Source organism: Myotis daubentonii, chromosome 12, assembly GCF_963259705.1.
Source record: "Myotis daubentonii chromosome 12, mMyoDau2.1, whole genome shotgun sequence".
Taxonomy (NCBI): domain Eukaryota; kingdom Metazoa; phylum Chordata; class Mammalia; order Chiroptera; family Vespertilionidae; genus Myotis; species Myotis daubentonii.
Genome location: NC_081851.1, coordinates 20265621 through 20276984, shown reverse-complemented (window position 1 = coordinate 20276984; position 11364 = coordinate 20265621). Strand labels below are relative to the sequence as shown.

At 52.4% G+C, this 11364-nt stretch overlaps 2 non-coding genes across 2 annotated transcripts; both read right to left on the bottom strand.

Moving 5' to 3' along the window:
• Window positions 1-1219: 1219 nt before the first annotated feature.
• LOC132214018 (U6 spliceosomal RNA) lies at window positions 1220-1323 on the bottom strand. The gene has a single exon (XR_009448123.1). It is a non-coding gene; the product is annotated as a U6 spliceosomal RNA (small nuclear RNA).
• A 2780-nt stretch (window positions 1324-4103) lies between these two features.
• LOC132214062 (small nucleolar RNA SNORA74) lies at window positions 4104-4306 on the bottom strand. Its single transcript, XR_009448160.1, has one exon. It is a non-coding gene; the product is annotated as a small nucleolar RNA SNORA74 (small nucleolar RNA).
• Window positions 4307-11364: the final 7058 nt, after the last annotated feature.

The window sequence follows — 11364 nt, the reverse complement described above, 5'->3', positions numbered from 1 at the left end:
CTTTGTTCCGTGGACCACATCTCTAACCACTGACACACAATGGCCTTAGCTTCATTGATCTCATGTTTGTTTTTTACTGCTTTGTTTATTTCTGCTCTGATCTTTATTATTTTCTTTATTCTTCTCACTTTATGGTGTCTTTGTTTTTCTTTTGCACTAGTTCCTCTAAGTGTCAAGTTAGATGATGTATTTCAGATTTTTCTTGTTTCTTGACGTAGGCCTGTAATGTTAGGAATTTTCCTCTTAGGACTGCTTATCCTGTGCTCCATAGCGTTAGGATTGTTGTGTTCTCATTTCCATGTGTTTCAAGGTATTATTTCATTCTTTCCTTGATCTCATTGTTATCTATTCATTGTTTAGTAACATGTTAATTAGCCTCCAAGACTTTCTGTGTTTTATAGTTTTTCTTTTTCTTTTTTCTTTTTAATCCTATAATTACTAATTTTTATTGTGGTCAAATAAATAGAAGATTTAGAGTTTTAACCACATTTAAGTATACATCAAGTATATTGACATGCAATTCTCACCACCATGTATCCCCAAATTTTTATTTATTTATTCATTTTTGCTTTTCATTGCTTTTATCTCTGTTAATAAATTTATTGGGGCATGGGTGGTTTTAGGTGTGTACAATTCAGTAATAGATCACTTGTAGGTCAGTTTTTTCTAATTGACTTCTAGTTTTATACAGTTATGATCAGAAAAGATTCTTGATATGATTTCAATCTTCTTAAATTTACTGAGACTGTTTTTGTGCCCTAACATGTGGTCTATCTAGATAATGTTGCACGTCCACTTAAAAAGAATGTATATTCTACTGCTTTAGGGTGAAAATGCTCTGAAGATACCAATTAAATCCATTTGATCTATTGTGTTATTTCAGTCCACTCTTTTTTTTTTTTTAAAGACTAGGTGTGAGGCCGCCCTGTGCAAGGGTGAGGCAGCGCCCAAGTCTTCCCCCCCACCTTCTCCCTCCCCCCCCAGCCCCCGCCCATCTCCCTCCCCCCCCCCCCCCAGCCCCTGCCCGTCTCCCTTTGCCCCCACCCACAGGGACCCCAGCCCAGGAAGAGGTCAGGGCCCAAATCTCCCCCCCCCCGCCTTCTCCCTCCCCCCCCAGCCCCCGCCCGTCTCCCTCCCCCCCCAGCCCCCGCCCATCTCCCTCCACCCCCACCCGCAGGGGCCCCAGCCCAGGGGAGCCAGGGGAGCATGTCACACGCTAGGGGGAAGGGAACGCTTCACTGATTTGAGTGTCACCCTTGCGCAGGGGCCACCCTAATCTCCTCTGCATCATTCCAGCTTTACTATATGTGCTGCTGCTGCTGCTGCTGCTGCTGCTGCTGCTGCTGCTGCAGAGTCCAGCACCAGGCCACTCTTTGCTTCTTGATTTTCTGTGCGGAAGATCCAGCCATTGATGCCAGTGGGATTGTTCAAATCCCCTACTACGTCTGTATTATTGTTGAACTCTCCATTTATGTACATCAGGATTTGATTTACACATTTACTTGCTCTTATGTTGAAGAAATACATGTTTGCAAGGATTATATCCTCTTGTTGGATTGCTCTCTTTATCATTCTGTGGTGTCCATTTTTATTGCTCAATATAGCCTTTGTTTTAAAGTCTATTTTGTCAGCTCTAGGTTTACCTCCCCGGCTTATTTTTCATTTGTATTTGCATGAAATACCTTTTGCCATCCCCTTGCTTTTTGTCTGTATATCTTTCATTCTGAGATAGGTCTCTTGTTGACTGCATATATATGGTTCTTGATTTCTTATCGATTCAGCTACCATGTCTTTTAATTGCAGCAGTCAAGCCACTTACATTTAAAGTGATTATTTGTAGATATGTTTTATTCTTTTAGCTCTGTTTCCCTTTTATTCCTTCTTGATAGTTCTTATACTAATGGTTTGGTGGTAACACACTTCTTTTGCTGTTTCTTGTCTGGGAAGCTCTTTATTTCTCCATCAATTTTAAATGACAGCCTTGCTGGGTAAAGTAGTCTTGGTTGAAGGTCCTAGCTTGTCATTATTTTGAATATTTTGTGCCAATCCCTACTGGCCTGGTATGTTTCTGTAGAGAAATAAGCTGACAGTCTTATGGGAGCTCCCTTGTAGGTAACTGACCGTCTTTCTTTTGTTGCTTTTAAGATGTCCTGTCTTTAATCTTTGTCATTGTCATGATGATGTGTCCTGGTGTCAAGCCTTTTTGGGTTCATCTTGTTTGGGACTCTGCTTCCTGGACGTGTGTCTCTTCCTTCACCAGGTTAGGGAAGTGTTCGGTCATTATTTCTTTTAATATGGTGTAGTCCCTTAACCTTTCTTTTGTCCTTGTACTCCTATAATGTGGTTGTTGTTAATGTGTCATGTTGTCCCAAAAGTCCCCTAAACATTCCTCATTTTTAAAAGTTCTTTTTTCTTTTTGCTGCTTTTGTCTTCTGTGACCTTGTCTTCCAAATCACTAATTTGATTCTCTCCTTAATCAAATTATTTATTTTCTCTAGTGTATTCTTCATTTCAAAGATTTTACTCTTTATTTCTGACTGGATCTTTTATATGGCTTAAATGTTCTTTTTCATGCCTACTATCAGTTTTCAAGTTCCCAATGATTTCATCCATTCTTCACCTAACTTAAATTAACTATCTGAAATATTGCTTGCCTCACTTTCTTTAGCATTTTTTCTGGATGTGTCCCCTGTTCTTAAATTTGGGGCATGTTTCTTTGCATTTTGGCTGCCTCTGTGTGTTTCTTTCTCTGTATTAAAATCCAGGTCTTGGTAGTGTGGCTTCGTGTAGTAGGAGTCCTGTGGAACCCAGTGGCAATTTCTTCTTGATCATCTGAGTTGAGTGCTCCAGGGATGTCCCGTGTGTGTTATGTGAACCTTCCTGTGGTAGTTGATTCTTGATGGCTGTTGGCCCATTCATGTAGTGATTCGATGCTCAGGCTAGTTGGCTGTGACCACAGTGTACCCTGCCTACAGTGTAGTGTATGAGCTGCTGACAGGTGTTGACCACGTGGAGCGCAATTCATCTCAGCGGGGTCTGGTGCCTGCCTAGATCTCTCTTTGGATCTGCCGCTTCTGAGGCTAATTGTATCCTTCTCTGATGTGCTCTGAAGCTGGCTATCGGCTTGTTGTTCCTGGGGCTTCCTGGGAGGGACTCTGGTGCTGAACAATGTCAGATGCTTGATGTGACTCTCCCAGGGCAAACTCTTTGCATCTACAAAGCAATTCACAATTTGTGACAGCCTCTGCTGAGGCCCAGTGAGCACAGGAAGGTCCAAGCAGGGCACCAAAGCTGGCTTTGACTAGCATTGAGCCTGGGGGCAGGTCAGCAAAAGCCCCAGAGCACACCATGTTCTGCCTCCCTGTCTGCCTCCATCTGCCGGGTGCCTGTTTGTCTCAGTTAATGAAAGAGTCTCTGGAAGCACTCAAGTTGCATGAGGGAGGTTCTCAGGGAGTGCCCAGGTAGAGGTGAGTGGTGCTCACCAGATGGATGCAGGTTCAAGCTCAGTGTCAGTGTTGGGTCTGAGGCCACTCAGCAAATGTCCCAGGGTATACCACATCCAGCTGCCACCCGCTGGGTCCTCACACATCCTTGAGCAGTGTACAGAAGACACAGACCTGGCATTGTTTGTAGGAGGAGAATGAAAAAGTCAAAAGAGGCTGCTTCCCAGGATTGAAGGTGTCTGGAATCTGTAGTCTGAGATCAGACGTGTGAGCTTAAGGGCTTTGCAGAAGGTCTGTGGATTCTCAAAGGCCAGAGAGCTGCTTCCTGTTGTAGATGACTCATGGATCCCCACAGGGGAGCGAGAGCATGGTGGGATCATGCAGGTGCAATCCAGCCATCACATAGTGAAAAGTAGAATCCCCTCATGGGTGGCTGATTTCAGCAGATTCATCCCTCCATTTCTGTCCTAAGAGAACTGGAGCTCTCTCCAGACTTCCGACCACATGCATGCTCACTGGCTTCCCGGGCAGCACTGTCCCTGCCTTCTTTCCTCAAGGCTGGGTGAGCCAGGCTGGCTGGAGTGTAGGGAAGGGAGGATAGAGGTCCGTTTGGAGGGTTGAAATGCTGTGAGAACTTTTAAGGCTTAAATTTATTTTCTGTGTGTCTGCTCCCACACTATAACTAAGCAGCCAACGTGATGCTTAGCTCACTCTCAAGGAAGCACAGTTCTGCCCTGCACCAGTGCCACACATCACCAGAGCAGTGAAGGGAGCTACTGGAGGAAGAAGACAGGGCATTCCTCTCCCAGCAGTGTAACACCCTCACAGGCATGATTCTGTCTGGAGAGCTGACCCCTTCTGGAGCACTTAAGGCTTTTAGGCACAGAGTGTAATGATCTGATTTATATTTTTTAAAGATCACTCTGATTTGCATTTTCATTTTTATTAAAAATTACTTCTTTAATTTTTTTTCAATTAGGGATAACATTCAATATTAGTTTCAAGTGTACAAAATAGTGGTTAGACATTTATATAACATATAAAAGCATCTCCTGATAAGTCTAGCATGGGATATCTTTGAAAAGGGTATTAATCCTATTCACGAGGGCTCCACCCTCATAACCTAATCAACCTCAAAAGACCCACCTTTTATTTATTTTTAATCAACCTTATTTGGGTGACATTCATTAATAAAATTGCATAGGTCAGGTGTGCAATTCTATAATGCATCATTTGTATATCGCATTGTGTGCTCACTGGCTTCAGGTCAAGTCTCCTTCTATCACCATTTATCCCCCCTATGCCCTCTTCTCCCTCCCCTACCTGTCACCACCAACCTTACCCCCTACTCCCCACACGCCACCCCACCTGCCACCCCACACCCCACACACCCAGCCCCCATCTGCCTCACCACATCCCCAAAGCACAGCCCCCATCTGCCACCCCCAACTACCCTCCCGCCAGCTCTCATCCCCCAACACTACCCCTCACCCCCACCTCCCACTCTTACCCCCAACCCTACCCCCCACCGCCCCCCCATCACGCACCCCACACCCCACACCTCCCATCCTCCACCCCCAACTTCCCAGCCCCCACCCTCCACCCCCCTTCCCCTGCTTGTGATTTGACATTTGAAATGATATTTGAGATGTGTCTTGAGAGCACGGGTAGGATTTAGACAGATGAAGAAGGTGAGAATATGCTTCAGGTACAGAGAGTGGACATTCGGCCTGGAGGCAGGAGAGATGAACACTGGACAGACCAGAGCATATGCCCCTCAGATGCCTGTGAGTGAGGGATCAGGGCAGGGAAACAGAAGACCCTGCATGGAGGGAAAGGGCAGAGGGATAAGGGGACCAACCACAGAGTGGTCAGAGCAGGAGAGACAGCAGCCCCTCCATGGGAAGGCAGGGCAGCAGGGTCAGGGGACCAGGGGAGGGGCCGATGGACAGGTATGAGAGGGAATGCTGCCAAGGGGCAGGGCTGGGTGCAAGGGCTCCACCATGGGGAACAGGGAACTCTCCATGGAGGGGTCTGTTTCTCCTGTTACCTATCTCTACTCCCATGTCCCCCCTTCCCTGGCCCCTTCATGGATGGTGCCCTAACCCCCCCTATCTTGCTCAGACTATGTGGGGTCCTTTGTCCTCCCTGCCCTGCTACCTCCCTGGATGATGCCCTCTCCCCCCTGCCCTGCCATCTATTTCAGGACCTGTGCTAAAATCCTTGCTGTCTCAAAGTAGGCTTCTCTATCCCCCCAGCCTCTCCTCTCCATGGAGGGTTCCCTGTTCCCTCTCATGCATGCCCTGTCCCTTCATGTAGGATTCTGTCTCCTCCCTGCCCTTCTCCCTCAAACTGGGGCTCCCTTTCTCCACTGCTTGCCCCCTCAAAGTGAGGTTCTCTGTCCCCCTGCCGTGCCCCCTCCATGAAGGAAACTTTCCTCCCTGACCCTCCCCCTCAAAGTGGGGTTCTCTACACCCCTGCCATGCCCCATCCATGGAGGGTACCTTCTCCTCCCTGCCCCTCCCCCTAAAGTTGGGATCCCTGTCCCCCTGCCCTGCTCCCTCAATGGATAGTTCTGTCTCCTCTGTGCCCTGCTTTCTCAAAGTGAGGTTCCCTTTCCTCCTGTCCTACCCTCTGCATGGGGATTACCTGTCCAACTGCCCTGCCCCCTCCCCATAGAGGGTTCCTGGTCTCCCCTCTCCTCCCTGCCCTGCCCCCTATAATTGGGGTTCCCTTCCTTCCTGTCCCCCCCACTGCATGGAGGGTTTTCTGTACCCACTATTCCATCCCTGCAAGTGCAGTTCCTGTCCCCCAGCTCTAACTCCTTTCTGAAGGTTTCCCTGTCCCCCTGCCCTGCCCCCTCCATGAAGGTTTCCCTGTCTCCTGCCCTCCACCCTCTATGGAGAGTCCCCTCTCCTACCTGCCCTGTCCCCTCCATGGAGTGTGCCCTCTCCCCCCTGCCCTGTCCCATCCATGGAGGGTTTCCTGTTCCTCTGCTCTGCCCCCTCCAACGAGGGTCCCCTCTACTCCCTGTCTGGCCCATCCCTGTTGGGTTCCCTGGCCAGCCCCCCCCCTCGAGCCCTGCCCCCTCCATGGAGGGTTCCCTGCCCCACCTGTTCTGTAGCCTCCATGGAGGTTTCCCTGTCACCACTGCCCTGCCCCCTCCCTGGAGGGTCCCCTCTCCTCCGTGCCCAGTCCACTCCAAGGAGTATGCCCTCTCCCCCCTGCCCTGTCCCATCCACGGAGGGTTCCCTTTTCCTCTGCTCTGCCCTCTCCATGGAGGGTGCCTTCTCCTCCCTGCCTTGTCCTCTCCAAGGAGAGTCCCCTCTCCTCTCTGCCCAGTCCACTCCATGAAGGTCCCCACTTTCCCTGCCCTCCCTCCTCCATGGAGAGTCCCCGCTCCTCTCTGACCGGCCAATCCTTGGAGGGTCCCATGTTGCCAGTCCCCACTGCCCTGCCCCATCAATGGAGAGTTCCCTGTTCCCCAAACCCCCTGCACTTCCCCCTCCATATAGAGCACCCATTCCCACTATCCTTCCCTTCCTTGGAGGGTCCCTTCTCCTCCCTGCCCTGTTACCTCCACAGAGGGTCCCATCTCCTCTTTAGCTATAACCTCCATGGAGGTTCTCCTCACTCTCTGTCCTCTTCCCTCCATGGAGGGTCCCCTGCTCCACTGCCCTGTCTCCTGCATGAAGGGTCCCCACTTCCCCTGCCCTCCCTTCTTCATGCAGTGTCCCCTCTCCACCCTGCCCAGCCCATCCTTAGAGGGTTCCCTGTATCCCTTCCCCATAGCCCTGCCCCCTCCATTGAGGGTCCCCTATTCTCCCTTCCCTGTCCCCTACCCTCCCCCCTCCATGGAGGGTACCTTCTCCTCCTTGACCCATCTCCTCCATGGAGGTTCCCATCTCCTCCCTGTCCTTCCTCTCCCTGGAAGGATCCTTCTCCTCCCTGATCTGTCCCCTTTATTGAGGGTCCCTTCTCCTCCATGGCATGTCCCCTCCATGGAATGTCCCCTCTCCTCCCTGCCCTGTCCCCTCCATGGAGGGGTCCCCTCTCCTCCCTGTCTGGCCCATCACTGTAGGTTTCCCTTTCCCCGTCTCTGCCGTCTCCTCCCTGCCCTGTACCCTCCATGGAGGGATCCTTCTCCTCCCTGACCCATGCCCTCCGTGGAGGGTCCCTACTCCTCCCTACCTGTCCCCTCCATGGAGGGTTCCCATAACCCTACTGTCCCCCTGCATGGAGAGTACCTTCTCCTCCGTGACCCGTCCCCTCCATGGAGGTTCCCATCTCCTCCCTGTCTTGTCCCCTCCATGGAGGGTCCTCTCTCCTCCCTGCCTGTCCCCTCCATGGAGAGTTCCCATCACCCTACAGTCCCCCCTGCATGGAGGGTCCTAACTCCTCCCTGCCCTTCTCCATCATGGAGGGTCCCCTCTCCTCCCTGCCCTTCCCCTCCATGGAGGTATCCTTCTCCTCCCTGACCCATCCCCTCTATTGAGGGTCCCCGCTCTTCCTTGCCTGTTCCCTCCATGGAGGGACCCCTCTACTGCCTACGTGTCCCGGAAAGGAGGGTCCCCTCTTCTCCTGGCCCATCACCTCCATGGAGTTTCCCCTCACACCCATGCCTGTCCCCTCCATGGAAGGTTCCCTGTCCCCACTGCCCTGCACCCTCCATGGAAGGTCCCTTCTTCTCCCTACCCTTGCCGCCTCCATGGAGGGTCCCATCTCCTCCATGCCCTCACCCCTCCATGGAGGGTCCACTCTCCTCCCTACCTGTCCCTTCCATGGAAGGTTCCCCACTGCCCTGCACCCTCCATGGAGGGTCCCTTCTTTTCCCTACCCTTGCCGCCTCCATGGAGGGTCCCATCTCCTCCCTGCCCTCTCCCCTCCATGGAGGGTCCGCTCTCCTCCCTACCTGTCCCTTCCATGGAAGGTTCCCCACTGCCCTGCACCCTCCATGGAGGGTCCCATTTCGTCCCTGCCCTTTACCCTCCATGGAGGATTCCCCACTCCTCCCTGCCTGACACCTCCATGGAGGGTGCCCTCTCCTCCCTGCCTGTCCCGTCCATGAAGGGTCCCCCTCCTTCATGCCTGTCCCCTCAATGTAGGGTTCCCTTTCCCCATGGCCCTGTACCCTCCATGGAGGGTCGCCTTTCGTCCCTGCCCTGTACCCTCCATGGAGGATTCCCTTTGTCCTGGCCCTGTCTCCTCCATGGAGGGTCCCCTCTCCTCCCTGCCTGTCCCTCCATGGAGGATTCCCTGTCCCCACTGCCCTGCATCCTCCATGGAAGGTCCCTTCTTCTCCCTACCCTGTCCCCTCCATGGAGGGTCCCCTCTCCTCCCTGCCCTCTCCCTTACATGGAGGGTCTTATCTCCTCGCTGCCTGTCCCCTCCATGGAGGATCCCCTCTCCTCCCTTCCTTTCCCCTCAATGGAGGGTTCTCTCTTCCCCCTTCCTGTCCCCTCCATGGAGGGTCCCCTCTCCTCCCTGCCCTCTCCCCTCCATTGAGGGTCTCCTCTCCTCCCTGCCTGTCCCCTCCATGGAGGGTCCCCTTTCCTCCATGCCCTCTTCCCTCCATGGAGGGTCCCTTCTCCTCCCTTCCTTTCCCCTCCATGGAGGGTCCTCTCTCTTCCCTGCCCTGCCCCCTCCATGGAGGTTTCACTGCCTCCGCTACCCTCCCCCCTCCATGGAAGGACCCCTTCCCCCTGCCCTGCCCCATCCATGCAGGGTCTTCTGTTTCCCTGCCTGGTCCCATCACTCACAGGCTCTGCGAGGCATGTGCTCTGGTCCCCAGTGTTCATCTGTCCTGCCTCCAGGCCGTGTCCACTGTCTGCACATGAAGCACATCTCACCGTCTTCATCTGCCCAAATCCTCCCGGGCTCTCAGGATACATGTCAAATATCATTTCAAATGTCAAATCACCGAGTGATCTTTAAAAAATATAAATCAGATCCCCCTATTCTCGTGCCTAAAAGCCTTCCTGCTGTGATAGCAATTTCAACCCACACTAGGGCCCTCTATGTCCCCCCCCCGACCCCCCGCTCTCTGCTGTTCCCATCCAGCCTGGCTGTCCTTGCCCTGGGGCACTGCCTCTCCTTTTGGGGTGGCTTCCCCAGGTCTCCATGGGGCCAGCTCTGTCTCAACAGCCATGTCTCAGTTTAAACATTTTGGGGAGCCCTTTCCTGAGCCTGCTAGGGAGTCACTCTGCTCTGAAGCCCCCATGTAGCCAGCCCTATGGTATATCACCTGGCAGTAGGTCACAATACTAACAGAGGTCAGAATGGTAAGACAGGTCATAGAGGTAACCTAGCCACCATGCCAGGCTAAGTGTCTCCAAAAGTGCGTGCACATTTTCGAGTAAAGAAACTCCAACCAGAAGCATGCCATACATCTGAGTGGGCCTGGGCCCCTGCTCTCCCCAGAAATCCCCAGTGTGGTCCACCAAGGACCAGGACCGGCTAGGTGAAATCTCACACTGCTTAACAGGTTGCTTTGCATGTGCTTTTCCAACCTCCGATGCCACAGGCCGCTGATGGGTGTGTCAGAGTTCTTTCCATGGGACAGAGTGAAAGAATTGCCACCAACAACCGCCGCACATCCAGCTACCCTGTCTGCAGAGCCAGGGAGCAGGTGAGACCTGCCATGGCTTGTCCCCACAGCAGTGCTATGAGGTTTCCCCCCGCCCCCCAGCAGCCCACTTTTCAGAGGAGCATCCTGAGACTCGGGAAGATGTGGTGACGTTTTCATGCCTCACAGCTAGCAGTGGGCAGAGTCACGAGTGTGTGCTCACCTAGTTAGAAGCTCGTCCAGGAACCGTTGGGCTCTGGAGCAGGCCAGCGTGGAGACGTGGGGGACGATTCCCCCCGGGAAAGCTGGTACCATGGCCATGGCCACCTTCTCCGAGGTGCCTTCCTGGAGGGCCTGCATCCTGCAGGACTCATGCAGGTTACCAGTTCCCTCAGCTGCACACTGGGTGGGAGAAGGAAGGATATCCATGTCAGCGGCATGACCGTGAATCCCACAAGGATGGAGGTTTGGAGCTCAGTCCGGAGGTCCCAGCCCCACTGAGACATGTGTGAGAGGAGGGAGAGGAGTGCCCTAGCTGGACAAGGTTCTAGGTCTTCAAAATGCCACTGAAGTTCCGTACATGTTCATACAATTGCCACCTTCTTGGCATCTTCCCCCTCCCCCTTCCCTTTAGCTGAGGATCAACCAACCGCCTTGTAGTAATAGTGTATATGAAGAGCCCAGGCCCTGTCATTCCTCAAGAAACATCCTCGTTATAGAGATGAGAACACAGAGGCTTAGGAAATATCAAATGTCTGCCCAAGGGCATGCAGGTCAGAACTGGGTACTGTCCTGCATGACATTCCTTCTCAGGTACCAGAGACTTCCCTGCTACTGACATTGCTGGAAAGGGTGTGGGAACCTTGTCCCTCTCCAGTGTGGGAAAAGTGTACATGGTAGATTTGGCCTGTGAAATCCTTTGACTTCAAAAGAGCAAGTTATGTTTTATCCTTTTACATTAAAGGGCATTTTAAGACCCTCATTATGGAGATGGCAGATTCTGCAAAGTGGCAAATGCCTGGAGACTGCAGATGGGAGAAAGGCGATCACAGGGCAGGAATCTGACCAGAGGACTCCGGGAGGAGCTAATCCATGTGGTGGGTGTAAAGTGACAGGTGCCTCAGTGTCCCCATGAGGCAATTGCCAGGGACGGAACACTGTGTTTGAGTTGGACACCTTGACATCGGCCAGGTGAAAATTTCAATGAGTGAGATTTCCCGGGCCAGGCTGGGAGCAAGGCAGCAACCATCATCAGAAACTGCTGTTGGCAACGTCCCTGCCACAGCCCTTTGGGTTTGGAATCTGCCTGCAGCCGTTCAAATTTTACACGTGCTCGTCCTTCCCCCAGCAGTGGGC